Here is a 13669-nt window from a genome sequence, read left to right as displayed (position 1 = left end):
TTCCTGCATCATCACTGCATCTAAACCTGTGGGAATCAGCCTCGTGTATCATCACCCAGATGCCTAGAATAGATATCAGGCTTTCCCTGATTAAAAGCCACATTCCAGATGGCTCCATCATATATCTTTCAAGGAAAAAAAGATAGTCAAAAGGAAATGTGGCCCATGGCTGTTATGCCAAGCCCTGCTCCAGGTCTTCCTGCAGAGGCGAAATTCTGCTGACCTTCTGCGTAGTGAGCCACTGAGGGGTGATTTAGGGTAGTGTAAAGGACTTGGGGGCATGACCCATATGCTTCTTAGACTGTAGACTCTTTAGAGCATGGACTATCTTTTTGTTCTGTGTTTGTACAGCACCTAGCACAATGGGGTCATAGTTCATGGCTGGGGTTCCTAGGCACTATCACTATGCAAATAATAATGTGTTTTAACAGCGACCTCTGGATCTGCCTGTGGCCAATTTTCCTCCTTCTCCTTGCAGATTGCTCTTGCTCTTGCATTACAAAAGTAAAGCGTGGGTGGGGAGGAGGGGAAGGCAAGGACTAGATCCTCAGCTTAAATCGGCATAGTTCCATTGACTTCAAATAAACTGCTGAGGATTTGCCTCAAGGGTTTTTTGAAGGGATATGTACCGTCCTGCTTCAGGACATAAGACAATATCTAAATAATGGAAATTAGGAAGAAGCTACTCAGTGGGCAAGTTATTGCATAACTACTTCTGCAGAGCATCTTGTACCTTCCTCTGTAGCAGCTGCTGCTGGCCACTGTCCAAGACAGGATGCTAGACCAGATTGTCCAAAAATCTGATGCAGGATGGGAAATCCTAAATCCCATGTCACAGTTTGGAAGGAGTTAGCAATTTTAAAAGGAGATTCATAGAGTGAGATCCTGGCTCCACTGAAGTCGATGGCATAATTCCCATTGACTTCACTAGGGTCAGGATTTCACTCAAAGACTTTAAGGCCAGAAGGGACAATCATCATGATCATCTGGTCTGACTTCCTCCTGCATAACACAGGCTATAGAATTCCATCCTGAATTTTCTTTCTCTAATATTCTTTCCTGCTGTGTTATACTCCTGACCTAGCAGCTGCTTGATGCATTAAACAATATAATGTCATGAAACCATATGCTTTATATCAATAAAGTTTTGTTTACTTAATATAGATCACTAGGGTAGTATGTAATAAACAGATTATTGTACAAGATGTCATATAATAGGTAGCTTAGAGTCTTTCCAAAAGTTAGTCTTTCCTTTCCCTTTCCTCCACCACCTACCCCTGTTATCAATGGACCTTTCTTCCGTCTGCTGAATTTAATTATAATTGCAAGGTTTGCTCCCCAGGTGGGTTATTTCAAGTTCTTACAACTCTTCCTTTAATATCTGGAGAATTATATGCCCTTTGAAGATAAAACACATTGAAGTGTATAGCTCTTCCATAATTGCTTTATCAATAGGGACCTTGTATAACCATCTTTTGGATGACAGCTTTGACACAAAATGTTCTGGCACATTTGGCTGGAAAGAAATGATACTTAATGAGCTCACTGTCATCAAGTTCTGTACAAACAAAGAACGGCAAAATCCCACTGCTTTCTGTTGGATCTGACATGCCTGAATTTAGGCCCCATCCTGCAATGATCTCCATATGGGCACATGCAGGGGGCTACTTGCATGTAGCTGATTGCAGGATCAGGGCCATATTAGCTACATGGAGAAAACTATGTTTTGCTCCTGACAGGTGATACTCCATGGTCACCACTTTAAATTGCTATTGTTCCATTGGGGCTGGCTGCGTGGGAAAGAGCCGTAGCCCCACCCTCTTCCATTGGTGCTGGCTAGGAGAGTCAGAGCTATAGTCCCACCTCCTTCCTTCCTTTTTGGGCCTGCCTGAGCAGGAAGAGAACATTCCTTAGGCTGCCTTGAGCACAAGGGCTGCTACTCTGCCTAACCTCCATAGAGGCTGCACTAGAGAGGAATGCTCCCTACTTGCCCTCCCATACTAAAGGCCAGGCACAGTCTGCCCCTAAATTTGCAGTTGTGTATTAGAGAGAGACTTTTTTTTTAATATTTTAACTGAACGTAGAGCTTGTGAAAGAAGTCAGAGAGACTACCTTGGAGACCTAAGTTCTCCATCAGCAATGCAGACTTCCCCACACCATTGAACAATTGGCCTGTGGAACTCATTGCCACAATATATAGCCAAGGCCATGAGTTTGATAGAGAAAGTCAATGGGCATTATGCACCTAACTCACATAGGCATGTTTGTCAATCCTACTAGGTGCCTATCTGCATCTTTAGGTGCCAAATACCTTTGTAAATCTGGCCCCAAAACCCTTCAAATGCTTCATGGCTTAAGCCAACCTCTAACTTTGGGGGAATTAAAGAGGAACTTTCCACCTACAATTGTTTCTTGTACTTTCCTCTGAAACATCTGCTACTGGCCATGGCTGCTGACAGAATACTAGTCTAGACCAGGGGTGGGCAAACTATGGTCCATGGGCCAGATCCGGCCCCTCAGGGCTTTGAATCCGGCCCGCGGCGCCGCTGGCACCATGTCTCAGGTCTCCATGCATTGCATTTGCCCTCCGTAGCTCCCATTGGCCGGGAACGGGGAACCGCGGCCAATGGGCGCTTCGGGGGAGGTACCCGGAGGCGTGGCAAGGGCAGTGCACACAGAGCCCCCCTCACCCAGGGGCCGCAGCGCTTCCGGGAGCGGGACCGGGGACAGGGCAGGCATGGAGGGAGGCTGCCCTGGCCCCGGTGAGCACCGCTGCCACCCCAGAGCCTCTTGAGGTTAGCGGCACCAGGCCAGAGCCCGAACCCCTCCTGTATCCCACCCCCAACTCCCTGCCCTGAACCCCCTGCCTGTACCTTGCACCCCTCCTGCACCCCAACCCCTGCCTTGAGCTCTCTGCTTCACCCTGCACTCCTGTGCACCCCAAACCCCTGCCCTGAGCCCCCTGCCACACCCCCACATCCCTCCTGCACCCCAACTCCTTCCTTGAGCCCCCTCACACACCTCACACCCCTCTTCTGCCCCAATCCCTTGCCCTGAGCCCCTTCCTGCACACCACAACCCCTCCCACACCCCACACTCCCTCCCACACTCCAACCCTCTGCCCCGGCCCTGCATACATTTTCCCCACCCAGATGTGGCCCTTGGCCCAAAAAGTTTGCCCACCCCTGGTCTAGATGGTCCATTCTGGCACTTCCTGTCTTCCAGTGACCCACCAGCAGGCCTCAGATTCTGGATACCACCTCTAAGAATAAGAAGGTAATTGATTCCCATAGAGGGAGAGAAACTGTCGGTTAAAGACAGACTCATGCTGTAAGATTGTAAGTCTTATACTTTTGCCTAAATCAATATAACTACAAGATGCCACCCTGTGCGTGAGGCTCTTAGCCAGGCCTTAGATTGGATATGTGCTTATACCACTCACTTTGATTTTTCTCTCCTCCAACCTGACTAAACCAGGTTGTGTTGAAGATAATAGTTTAATTATTACCTCCAACTCCAAGGTATGTTCTCTGAGCTGTTCTCAGAGGAAAGGAACCTCTGAGCTCTAGTGAGAGAAGTGGCAGGAGCGCAGAAGCAGGGAGTGCATAAAAAGGGACCTCGGCTGGAGCAGTGCTTTAAAAGCATGAGGCAGAAAGGCACCAGTTCCCAAAGGTGCCATAAATTTGCTGGCTACAGTTTGCCGATGTCCTGGGAAAAGTTCAAGAGGTCACAAGGAGTAGCATGAACATGGGGACCTGTTTGCTCTAGGCATATGCCACTGTGTGCTGATTGTGATAGAGGCTTTTGCAAGGAGGATCTCTAGCCACAAGGACCTGGGCTGAGATGCAACAATTCATTTTGCATAAAACCACCTAACTGATGTCATTCAGACTAGACTTTTCTGAACAGGGGCATATTGGACTCAGTACAAGGGTTACCAGAGAGCAACTGAGAAAAAATGGGATGGGGTGGGAGGTAATAGGTGCCTATATAAGAAAAAGTCCCCCAAAATAGGACTGTCCCTTTTAAAATGGGACATCTGGTCACCCTACTCAGTACCCAAGAGGTAGAAGGCACTGACACCCACCCAGCCAGTCCATCTGAATATTATTTGTTTTGGCTCCAGTGGCCAGTAGCACGATGTGGATTCATAATGATCAAATAAACACTAACACTAATGTCCCACGAGAGCTATAGTGGTTTTTCTGTCAAATCTGAATTGAAATAGAAGATAAACCAACTGCAAAGAGTAATTTTTCCCTTCACCGTTCTCTAAACGAAATAAACCAGGAAGTAGAAGCACTTAGCGTAACAACAGCATGAATGCTTTGAAGATGCCTTAATCTCCTTTAATTATATTTCCCATCTAAATACATTTCTTCCATTGCTTGAGAAGCTAACATCTATTGATTTACATCCACTTTGACAAGAAGAGGTGTAAAAGGAACAGCAGAAAGCTCCTCGGGTGACTGGCAGCTAAGATGGCCACACAGTAAGGAAGCAAACAATTAAAAGGGGACACTAGCTGCTCAGCTTATCATTAGCTAGAAAGTGTGATGTCCTCTGAGGATCTGACTTAATGTTTGGATGCAGGCTCAGTATGGACAAACCACACCTAGGCTCCCCCTGCTATTGGGCAATGCATTCCAATGGCGCTAACATTAAGGTTTTCAGAAAATTGAACTTAAAGCCTGCAAACATGTTTTCTATTTAGTGGAATGTACAATGTCTTATTTATCATGAGTCAATTGATGACTAACTCACCCAGCAAATTCATGAAAGCCTTAGTTTTGTATTTGTTGTTCACATTCAGAGGCATTATACATCAAAAAGTCAACACTTCCAGGCTAATTCAATTATAATGCAGTCATCTATCATACTAGTTCAGTTACTGCCTCTCAATTTTTGAAGAATGATGCAAGTTGGTATGTACACATTGGATACTCCACTTTAATTACAAGCCCTCTCAGTGATACAAAACTACTCGGTGCTGGCTCACTGCAAACCCTGCTGCAGGCGTTCTCCTCACTATGCTTTTGTATAATACCCTCCATGATTGTTTTTCAAGGTGGCAGAGTGTGCAGCCATTGAGACTCCATCCTATATTATATATTGAAGCTATGCTACATCTATGCAGTTTGGAAAAACAACAAGCACTGCAGCGGTTGTATTTGCCTGCAGTGTTATAAAAGGCCTGATGACTTGAACTTATTTGTTTAGCTTTGTTAAACTAACTCTGATCACGGGAAGATACAGTCCAGCCTCATGTTTAATGGGTAAAAAGCAACAAAGAGTCCTGTGGCACCTTAAAGACTAACAGATGTATTGGAGCACCTTACATTTCCATTACATGTATCTGACGAAGTGGGTATTCACCCACGAAAGCTTATGCTCCAATACATCTGTTAGTCTTTAAGGTGCCACAGGACTCTTTGTTGCTTTTTACAGATCCAGACTAACGTGGCTACCCCTCTGATGTTTAATGGGTGTAATTCCTCCTGCTGCTACTTCTGAAATCATTCTGCATGAAGCCCGTTGAGCCCTACATTTCAGGAATCGTTTTTTGAGGTTCCCCTACATTATGCAAAATTATAAGCAAACATGCCCTTATATAGCACCATTCATATAAGAATTTCAAAGCGCTTTACAAACGTACACAATTCTTACCACAGTGCTAATTCTTGGAAAACTGAGACGCAAGAAAGAGGATGGCCCTCGTCCTGCACCATGTATGTTCATAATCGTTACTCAGTTGAGTTGATTTGTTGAAGATTTACAGGGCTGCGACTTAAGGGACTTGCTCAAGGTCACTCAGCAAATTAGTGGCAGAGCCAAGAATAGACCCCATATCTGCTGATTCAGCACGGCCTTATTCTAACCACTAGAACACACTGCCTTCCTGTGGGTTACCACAACAATCCGGGAAGTCGTTTTTGTTTGTTTGTTTTTTTAATCTAAAGTGGTTCTAAAGCTTTCATCACAGCAAATTATCACCAAGTGCTAAAAAGCTCCTTCCTTTGTCAGACAATGTATTTAATCATTTTCTCTTCCCCGAACAGTTTTTTCTTGGGACAATCATGTCATTTTCTGGGGTATTTTTCCATTATCAGAACAGAGTTGATTCAGAGACACAGGATAAACGCAGGATTTTGTATTTACATCTTCATTGCAATGTGTGGTAAAATTAGATGCATAACTCCTGAGATATGTGCATTTAATTTCTTGAACATCACAAGCTGGGTAGCAGCTTCTGATCTTCTGGCAATGAATGAGCCAACCTTATAAGCACAAACTTTTGGATATATTGCCATTTGAGAGAATGGGGTGATAGTAACAGAGGTCTATGAGACCTCTGCTGCATATCTAAATGAGATTATATAGTCCTAAATGTGTATAGGAAATGTAGTCCTCTAGTCTGGACATTAACAATTAATTTCTGTATGGCTTCCTACTGTTTGTATCATCTTTCGGGCTGATATTACCATTTCTATCATTAAGTTTATGGTTTTTATTTGCACCAGCTGAGCCATTTCCTTTAATACAGAACATAACTGATCTTTATTAATTTTATCCCAAGAATAAATCAAGAGTAACATATATTTTTGCCAGTCAATGAATCTGCATCTGACCTTTCTAACTGAATGGTGTTTTATGCAGATCATGATCTTTCCCAGTGCATTTCTATGCAAAATCATACTGTGTATCAGAAAACACAATTAATTTTCAGTTGAAACCCTCCAGATTTCCTGTGTATGAAAGCAGATTTTATTTGTGCAATGAACAAACATTTGGAAAAGGAATAGATCCATTCAAACACCTACTCTGTGCATTGAAATGTGCATTATTCTATGTAAAGAAAATGGACAGGATATTTGTTCCAAAACTATCTTAGCCCTTTAATCTTACTCTCACACATGACACACACGATACATGATGGGCATCTTGGTTAATGATTAAATATGCTAAATGCGTAGTGTCTGATGCCTCAAGACATGCAGCAATGCGGCCATGTGTCAGCAGACAGTAGGGAATCCAAAAGTTCCAAAGTGTCTGGAGTTTCCTTCTAGATCTAATTGTAGAATGAGGGAATGCAGTGAGCAAAGTGGAAATTGCAATGCCATATATTGCTCTCAATTCGGGAGGGCAGTGCCCGTTGACAAGAACTGAAGTCAGTGTGTACGGCAGTAAGCAAACAAAATACAAAAAAAAAAATCTTTTATTCTGGTATCACCAAACTGAGCAAACAAGAAAATAACAAATATCACTGATGCTAACACTGGAGTCCAAAATACACTGGTTGAGATTTTCAAAAGTGCCCCTTATTGGCCTAATTCTATTGCCATTGACATGGGCAAAACTGACTTCAAAGCACAGACAGCCCTTTTGAAAATCCCACCCAAGAATGCCTGGCTCACAGTCAGAGCACTAAAAGTTGCCGTTCTTGTGGACTACATTGGAACCTGATTAAAGGACCTGCTGCTTCTTCCACAAAGCCAATAGAAGTCTTGCTATTGACGTAAGCGGGGGCCAGGATCTGACCCACAGGGAAATTGGACATAGAGATGTTCGTTTGAGAATGAAGCTGAAAGTAAGTATAACAAATCCAGGTCCTCATTATTTCCCCAATGCACTGCAAAATGAAAAGCTCAACGTGGTTGTGTTGTGGGGGAAAAAATGACTTCGTTATAATGGGAATCCATGGTATAGAAAACAAGGGTGTGTAATGTAAGTGAGATATTACTTGCGGATTACTGGCTCTTTCTTCTCTCCCCCTTGCATGATATAAAGATTCTATTAAAGGGAAAAAATTATGTCAGCACCTTAAAGGAAAAATAATGTGATTTCAGAATAAATATAGATCGGGCTAAAATGATCATTAGAATGATGTATTTAAAGTTAAAAAAAAAAGGACCAATCCACACTGCACTGTTCCTTTGCAAATGATTTGTGGGAGCAAGGGCTCATTTTCTATTGTTCTCTCTGTTTCACGGGGAACAAAAAATAATCAATTTTTATTAAACAAGATGATTTGAGGAGTTCTGTTATCAGAACCTGTTACTGGATTTGGGCCATCTGTCTCCTTCGGCCACCTGCATGTTTTCTCATAAGCTGCTCCACCAACTCCAGCCGAGCCTGGGAAGAGAGCTAGCATGAAGCTGGCATAGATAGTACCACGTTTCCCATTGTGATTAAACCCGTCATTGACAGACTCTCTCAGTCGACTGTATGAGGGAGAAGAGCTTTCTGTTTCACTCACACACGCACATTTCCTCATAAACTATTCAACTGACAGTAGTAAACAGAACTCCCAGCTGCCAGCCCAAGTCAAGAGCACTTGTAAACACACACATGTCACAAATCATTCTTGTATTATGGCTGAGCCTGTCAACTCTCAATTCATCACCTGTGTGCAATTGTTCCTCTCACTCCTTTAAGAAGCACCCTTGACGAACAGACCGAAACTGTACATATCTAAACCGCACAAGGGAAATCACGGCTATCAGTGCCATTTTCTCCAGATGGTCTTTGGCCCTTCTGGAAGAGGACATTGCTGCATTCGAATGAAGCCAAGGTGCTTTGCTGCTTCTTTAGCCACAGCCAGATTTCTAACCTACTAGTTGCAGGATAACATTTTCAAAAACACCTACGTCCCATTTTCAGGTGACTTAGGCACTTACAAGTCCCATGCAACTTAGGCTTCTAAGTCCCTTAGGTGCTTTTGAAAACAATACCCGTTGCATGCTGATGGCTGGTTACATCAAGAACCATACAACTTGTTGCCTGATAAATAATTGGCTCCCTGAAACAGCCAATAATGAACTGTGGGCATGGCATTTTGCTCTTTTACTATAACTCACTAAAACAGCTCTAGCTGCGTTCTCTACCTCACACAGATGTAGCCTCTGTGCCGAGAGTAAGAGTGTCTCCATAGCTTGTGGTTTCTATAATAAGATTTCTTTACAAACTGATTGAGGGAAACCACCAGAGATTATTAGCTCCTAGCTAAAAAGAAATGGAGGGATTGCTCACATTTTATTAACATAAACAAGTTAATTGTCTGCAAAGCTATTATTGCTAATGGAGTATCACGCACACACATAGTGCTTTACACTTTATACGAGACATGGGCCCAGTTCCTCAGCTGGTGTAAATTGGCATAGCTCCATTGAAGTCAATGGATCTACACCCATGGTTCAAGTTGCATGTTTACAGTCTAAATCAGGGGTCGGCAACGTTCGGCACGCGGCTCGCCAGGGTAAGCACCCTAGCGGGCCAGGCCAGTTTATTTACCTGCTGACGCGGCAGGTTCGGCCGATCGCGGCCCCCACTGGCCGCGGTTCGCTGTCCTGGGCCAATGGGGGCGGCGGGAAGCGGCGCGAGCTGAGGGATGTGCTGACCGTGGCTTCCCGCCGTTCCCATTGGCCCGGACGGCGAACCGCGGCCAGTGGGGGCCGTGATCGGCCGAACCTGCCGCGTCAGCAGGTAAATAAACTGGCCCGGCCTGCTAGGGTGCTTACCCTGGCGAGCCGCGTGCCAAACGTTGCCGACCCCTGGTCTAAATCAAATGTAACAGACAGAAACACAGAACAGGCAGGGGGACAGGGATGGCTCTGAGGAGCACACTGTCCGTGTTTGGTAGGCTTCACAAAGGGTGTGGGTTTTAAGGCGGGATTTGAAGGAGGAAAGGGAGGGCACTTGGTGGAGAAGAATTAGAGGATGTTCAAAGCCTAACAGGACAGCACAAGAATTAGAGTGTGGAAAGGAGTCACAAGAACCCTTACAAGAGAGGATGAGGCCAAGCATGGAGTAGGAGGAAGTGAGAGCAGAGATGTAAGCAAGTATACAACTATAAAGATTTGCCACATTATCTTTCAGTTGACACTGCAGATTCAAAGGCAGCGAAGGGGTTAATAAAACCGTGAAATGAACGATGGCTGGGTGGTTCTTAAAAAGGTTCTCTCTCTTGGGTAAACATTTCACAAGGATGAAGAAACAGCTGTTAAATGGAGAGAAAAGATACAATATGGAAGCAACGTCAGAGAATTCAGCTGGGTTTGCAATATGTTGTTGGAACAATTTTGTTCTTAAATGTATAATGTGTCTGAAAGATCTCTCAAAAGAAACATGTTATTTTGGAGAGGAGTTGTTTGCATTTTGCTAGTAAAAGAGATTAGTCACAATCAAAGCAGTAAGGCACACAAAAAATCATTGAAAATCAATTGTGGATTATATTGGTGACTATCACATGGGGCAGAAGGAGTATTTTTAATGAGGCAGTGCATTAATTTAAACATCCTTTTTTACAACATGGTATAAATGTAACGAAAGAGGCTTAAGGCATGTGAAGCAAGCAATGCCAAGCTAGCTTTCTGGTTCGTTCTCCCAACTTGAGGCCATATGCAAATTCACACCAGGGTCTAGATTAGTATTTCAAAGATCTCTGAAAATCTGAGCATGTTCAGATCTAGTTTCCATTGGGACTTGTAAACACAGTACAGTGAACTAGAAGTCTGGCACTACTACATATGGTATGCCCTGCAAGGTGCAGTCATGTCATCAGCATTGAAGAACAATGGCTTGGAACGTCAGATATTCAGATAAAATAACAACCAGTGCTGAACTCTGACCAATATTTGAACCACATCCCCAAATTTTTATGAGGTTTGAGGAAAAAATGAGCTGAAATTTTGTAGGTTTTTCTTTGCTAACTTCTTTGCAGACATGCGAATACTGCAATACCATAAGAAAGACTGTCCCCATGCTATTAGAGCCTAAAATGCCTGTAACTACTTTAACTCTCTTGAAAATCTATTCTTCTGAGATTCCCAGATCATTGAGGTTTTGGATAAATTCAGGTAAACCTCAACTAAATATCTTAAGTAGTAGATGCTTAGTCAAAACTGAGAAACTTCCAAACCTTATGAAAATCCCGTATGATTGTGTGTGGGAAAATAGCTTATTGCTGACACAACGTGGCTTGAACAGATGGAGATATCCATAGATTCATAGATTTTAAGGACAGAAGGGATCATTATATAATCTAATCTGACCTCATGTATAACACAGGCCATAGAATTTCATCCACTTACTCCACTCCTGAGCCTAGCAGCCTGTATAGAAAGTTATCCAGTCTTGAAGGCTTCAAGATATGAAGAATCCACCACCATATGAAGGCCCGTTTCTAGGCATATTCAGATGTATTTTGTGTGCATGGCTCAATTAGCTGCTGTTTTATTTCAGTAGGTTACAAAATTATTGGTTCGTTCCTACAGTACCATGGATTGGAGACATTATGCTTATATGAATTTTACTCTTATATGCTTCCGCTGATTATTCAGAATGTTTCTGATATCAAGTCTTGCTCCTCACAAAGATTAAGGCAGGGGTGGCCAATCTGTGGTTCTGGAGCCGCATGCGGCTCTTCAGAAGTTAATATGTGGCTCCTTGCATAGGTGCTGATTCCAGGGCTGGAGCTACAGGTGCCAACTTTCCACTGCTCAACCCCAGGCCCTGCCCCCCTCCACTCCTTACCCCAAGGCCCCCACCCCTTTCCACTCCCTCCCCTGAGCCTGCTGCACCCTTGCTCCTCCCCACTCCATCCCAGAGCCCCCTGTACATAGTGAAACAGCTGATCGCAGCGGGAAGGAGGCACGGGGAGGGAGGGGGAAGTGCTGATCTGCAGGGCTGCCGGTGGGCAGGAGGTGCTGGGGGAGGTGGGGGGGCCTAATGGGGGCTACTGACCTATTACTGTGGCTCTTTGGCAATGTACATTGGTAAATTCTGGCTCCTACTCAAGCTCAGGTTGGCCACCCCTGGATTAAGGCATATCCTCAGTGATTTCCATCAAAGGCAATGCCATTTGAAGTTAATGCAAAAGTTACTAAGTGACTCATGATAGCAGATAAATGGTGGCATGTATAATATTTCTAAGTAACTCTTTCTTTGAAGGACTATTGCAACGTTAAAATAATATAGATTTGATAGGGGTCAGTATGAGTTAAAGAATATGGTCCAAATTGAGAGGTGAGTAACTTACACCTTCTTCCAGTCCCCATAGTATGTAATTTATACCAATTTACAAAAACAACAAGAAGTCTGGTGGCACCTTAAAGACTAACAGATTTATTTGGGCATAAGCTTTCGTGGGTAAAAACCTCACTTCTTCAGATAAGAAGTGAGGTTTTTACCCACGAAAGCTTATGCCCAAATAAATCTGTTAGTCTTTAAGGTGCCACCAGACTCCTTGTTGTTTTTGTAGATACAGACTAACACGGCTACCCCCTGATACTTTATACCAATTTAGGCTCTATTATAAGCCACATTCAGAGGTGATAAGCAAGAGAGTGTAAGTTACATGATGGTAAGCTGGTGAGAGTCTAAAGGAGCCTAGTTATAAGAGAGTCTGAGTGTAATTTGCATGATAAAGCCAGAAAAATGTATAAATTACACCATCTTAAACTTCAATTTTCCCCTATAATCCCCTCAGCAAAGGGGTATGGTGGAAGAAAAGGGTCCATGGCCCAACCACTGCTACAACCTGGTGATCCTCGGACACCAGAACAGCCCTCATGGGACACAGGCAACTGAGCATAAATTAGAGCAGCCCTGAGTCTTCTTTAAATTGCGCCGGGGCCAAACCAACCCTGCAGCGTATGTCTACACTGAAGCTGGAAGCGAGCCTTCCACTCCGGGTGGACAGACTCATGCTAACAGAGGGTGATCAGATGTTCCGATTTCATAGGGACAGTCCCAATTTTGGGGTCTTTTTCTTATATAGGCTCCTATTACCCCCCCCCAACCCCCGTCCCGACTTTTCACACTTGCTGTCTGGTCACCCTATGCTAACAGGGCTCAAGCTAGCATGCTAAAAATAGCTGTGTGGACAGTGAGGTTCCGGCAAAGACTCAGTCTCGTCACCCAAGCTCAAGCCTAGGGGATTGAGTTGGCTTGTGCTGAGGTGGCTAGCGCAAATCTGTCTATCTGAGCTAGGAGGCTTCCTCTCAGGTGCAGTGTGGATGTACTGCTAGTGGCCTCAGGATAAGGGAGCTCCAAAGACAGTGGCTTAACAAGAAAATCTGACCCCTAGGCTCCTTTCTGAGTTTGGCCTTATAGAGCATCTGTGTCTTACGTAGCAACTGCTTAAATAAAAGATGTTCAGTCCCAGGCCTTTGGTCAGACGTTAACAACGCTGAGAGCCTTCACAGCAGGAAAAATTGAATTTGGATTAAAAAAAATTGCAAATTACCTCATTATTTTCTCAGCTAGCCATTTTAACCTAATTTTATCCTGTTAACTGAATGTCCTGTGTGATTTCCATGCTGAACGGAGTAGAACGTCAAAGACATTGATCTTGGCTCTGGCTTGGTTTTTACAGGTTTTGGATCTACTCCATCTTGGCACCATGTTACTGGTTTTTATTAGTCAAAGCACCTGCTCTACTGAAGTGACTTTATTTTTTCATTCCTTTTTCAATGAATCCCTCTTGACCAGTGCCAGAATGAGAGCCTTGGAGATGAAAATCCTCAGGTAAGCCATGATGGGTAGTGGCAGGACAAGCTTCCCACATACTGCCATCCTTCCCCATATGCTCCAAGCATGACATGGAGGGACCTCCCTCATAGCAAGATGGGAGGCCACTTTCCTTGCACATGTCTATTCTATATACACT

This window comes from Chrysemys picta, chromosome 10 (assembly GCF_011386835.1).
Source record: "Chrysemys picta bellii isolate R12L10 chromosome 10, ASM1138683v2, whole genome shotgun sequence".
NCBI lineage: Eukaryota > Metazoa > Chordata > Testudines > Emydidae > Chrysemys > Chrysemys picta.
Note: the sequence above shows the minus strand (reverse complement) of the source record.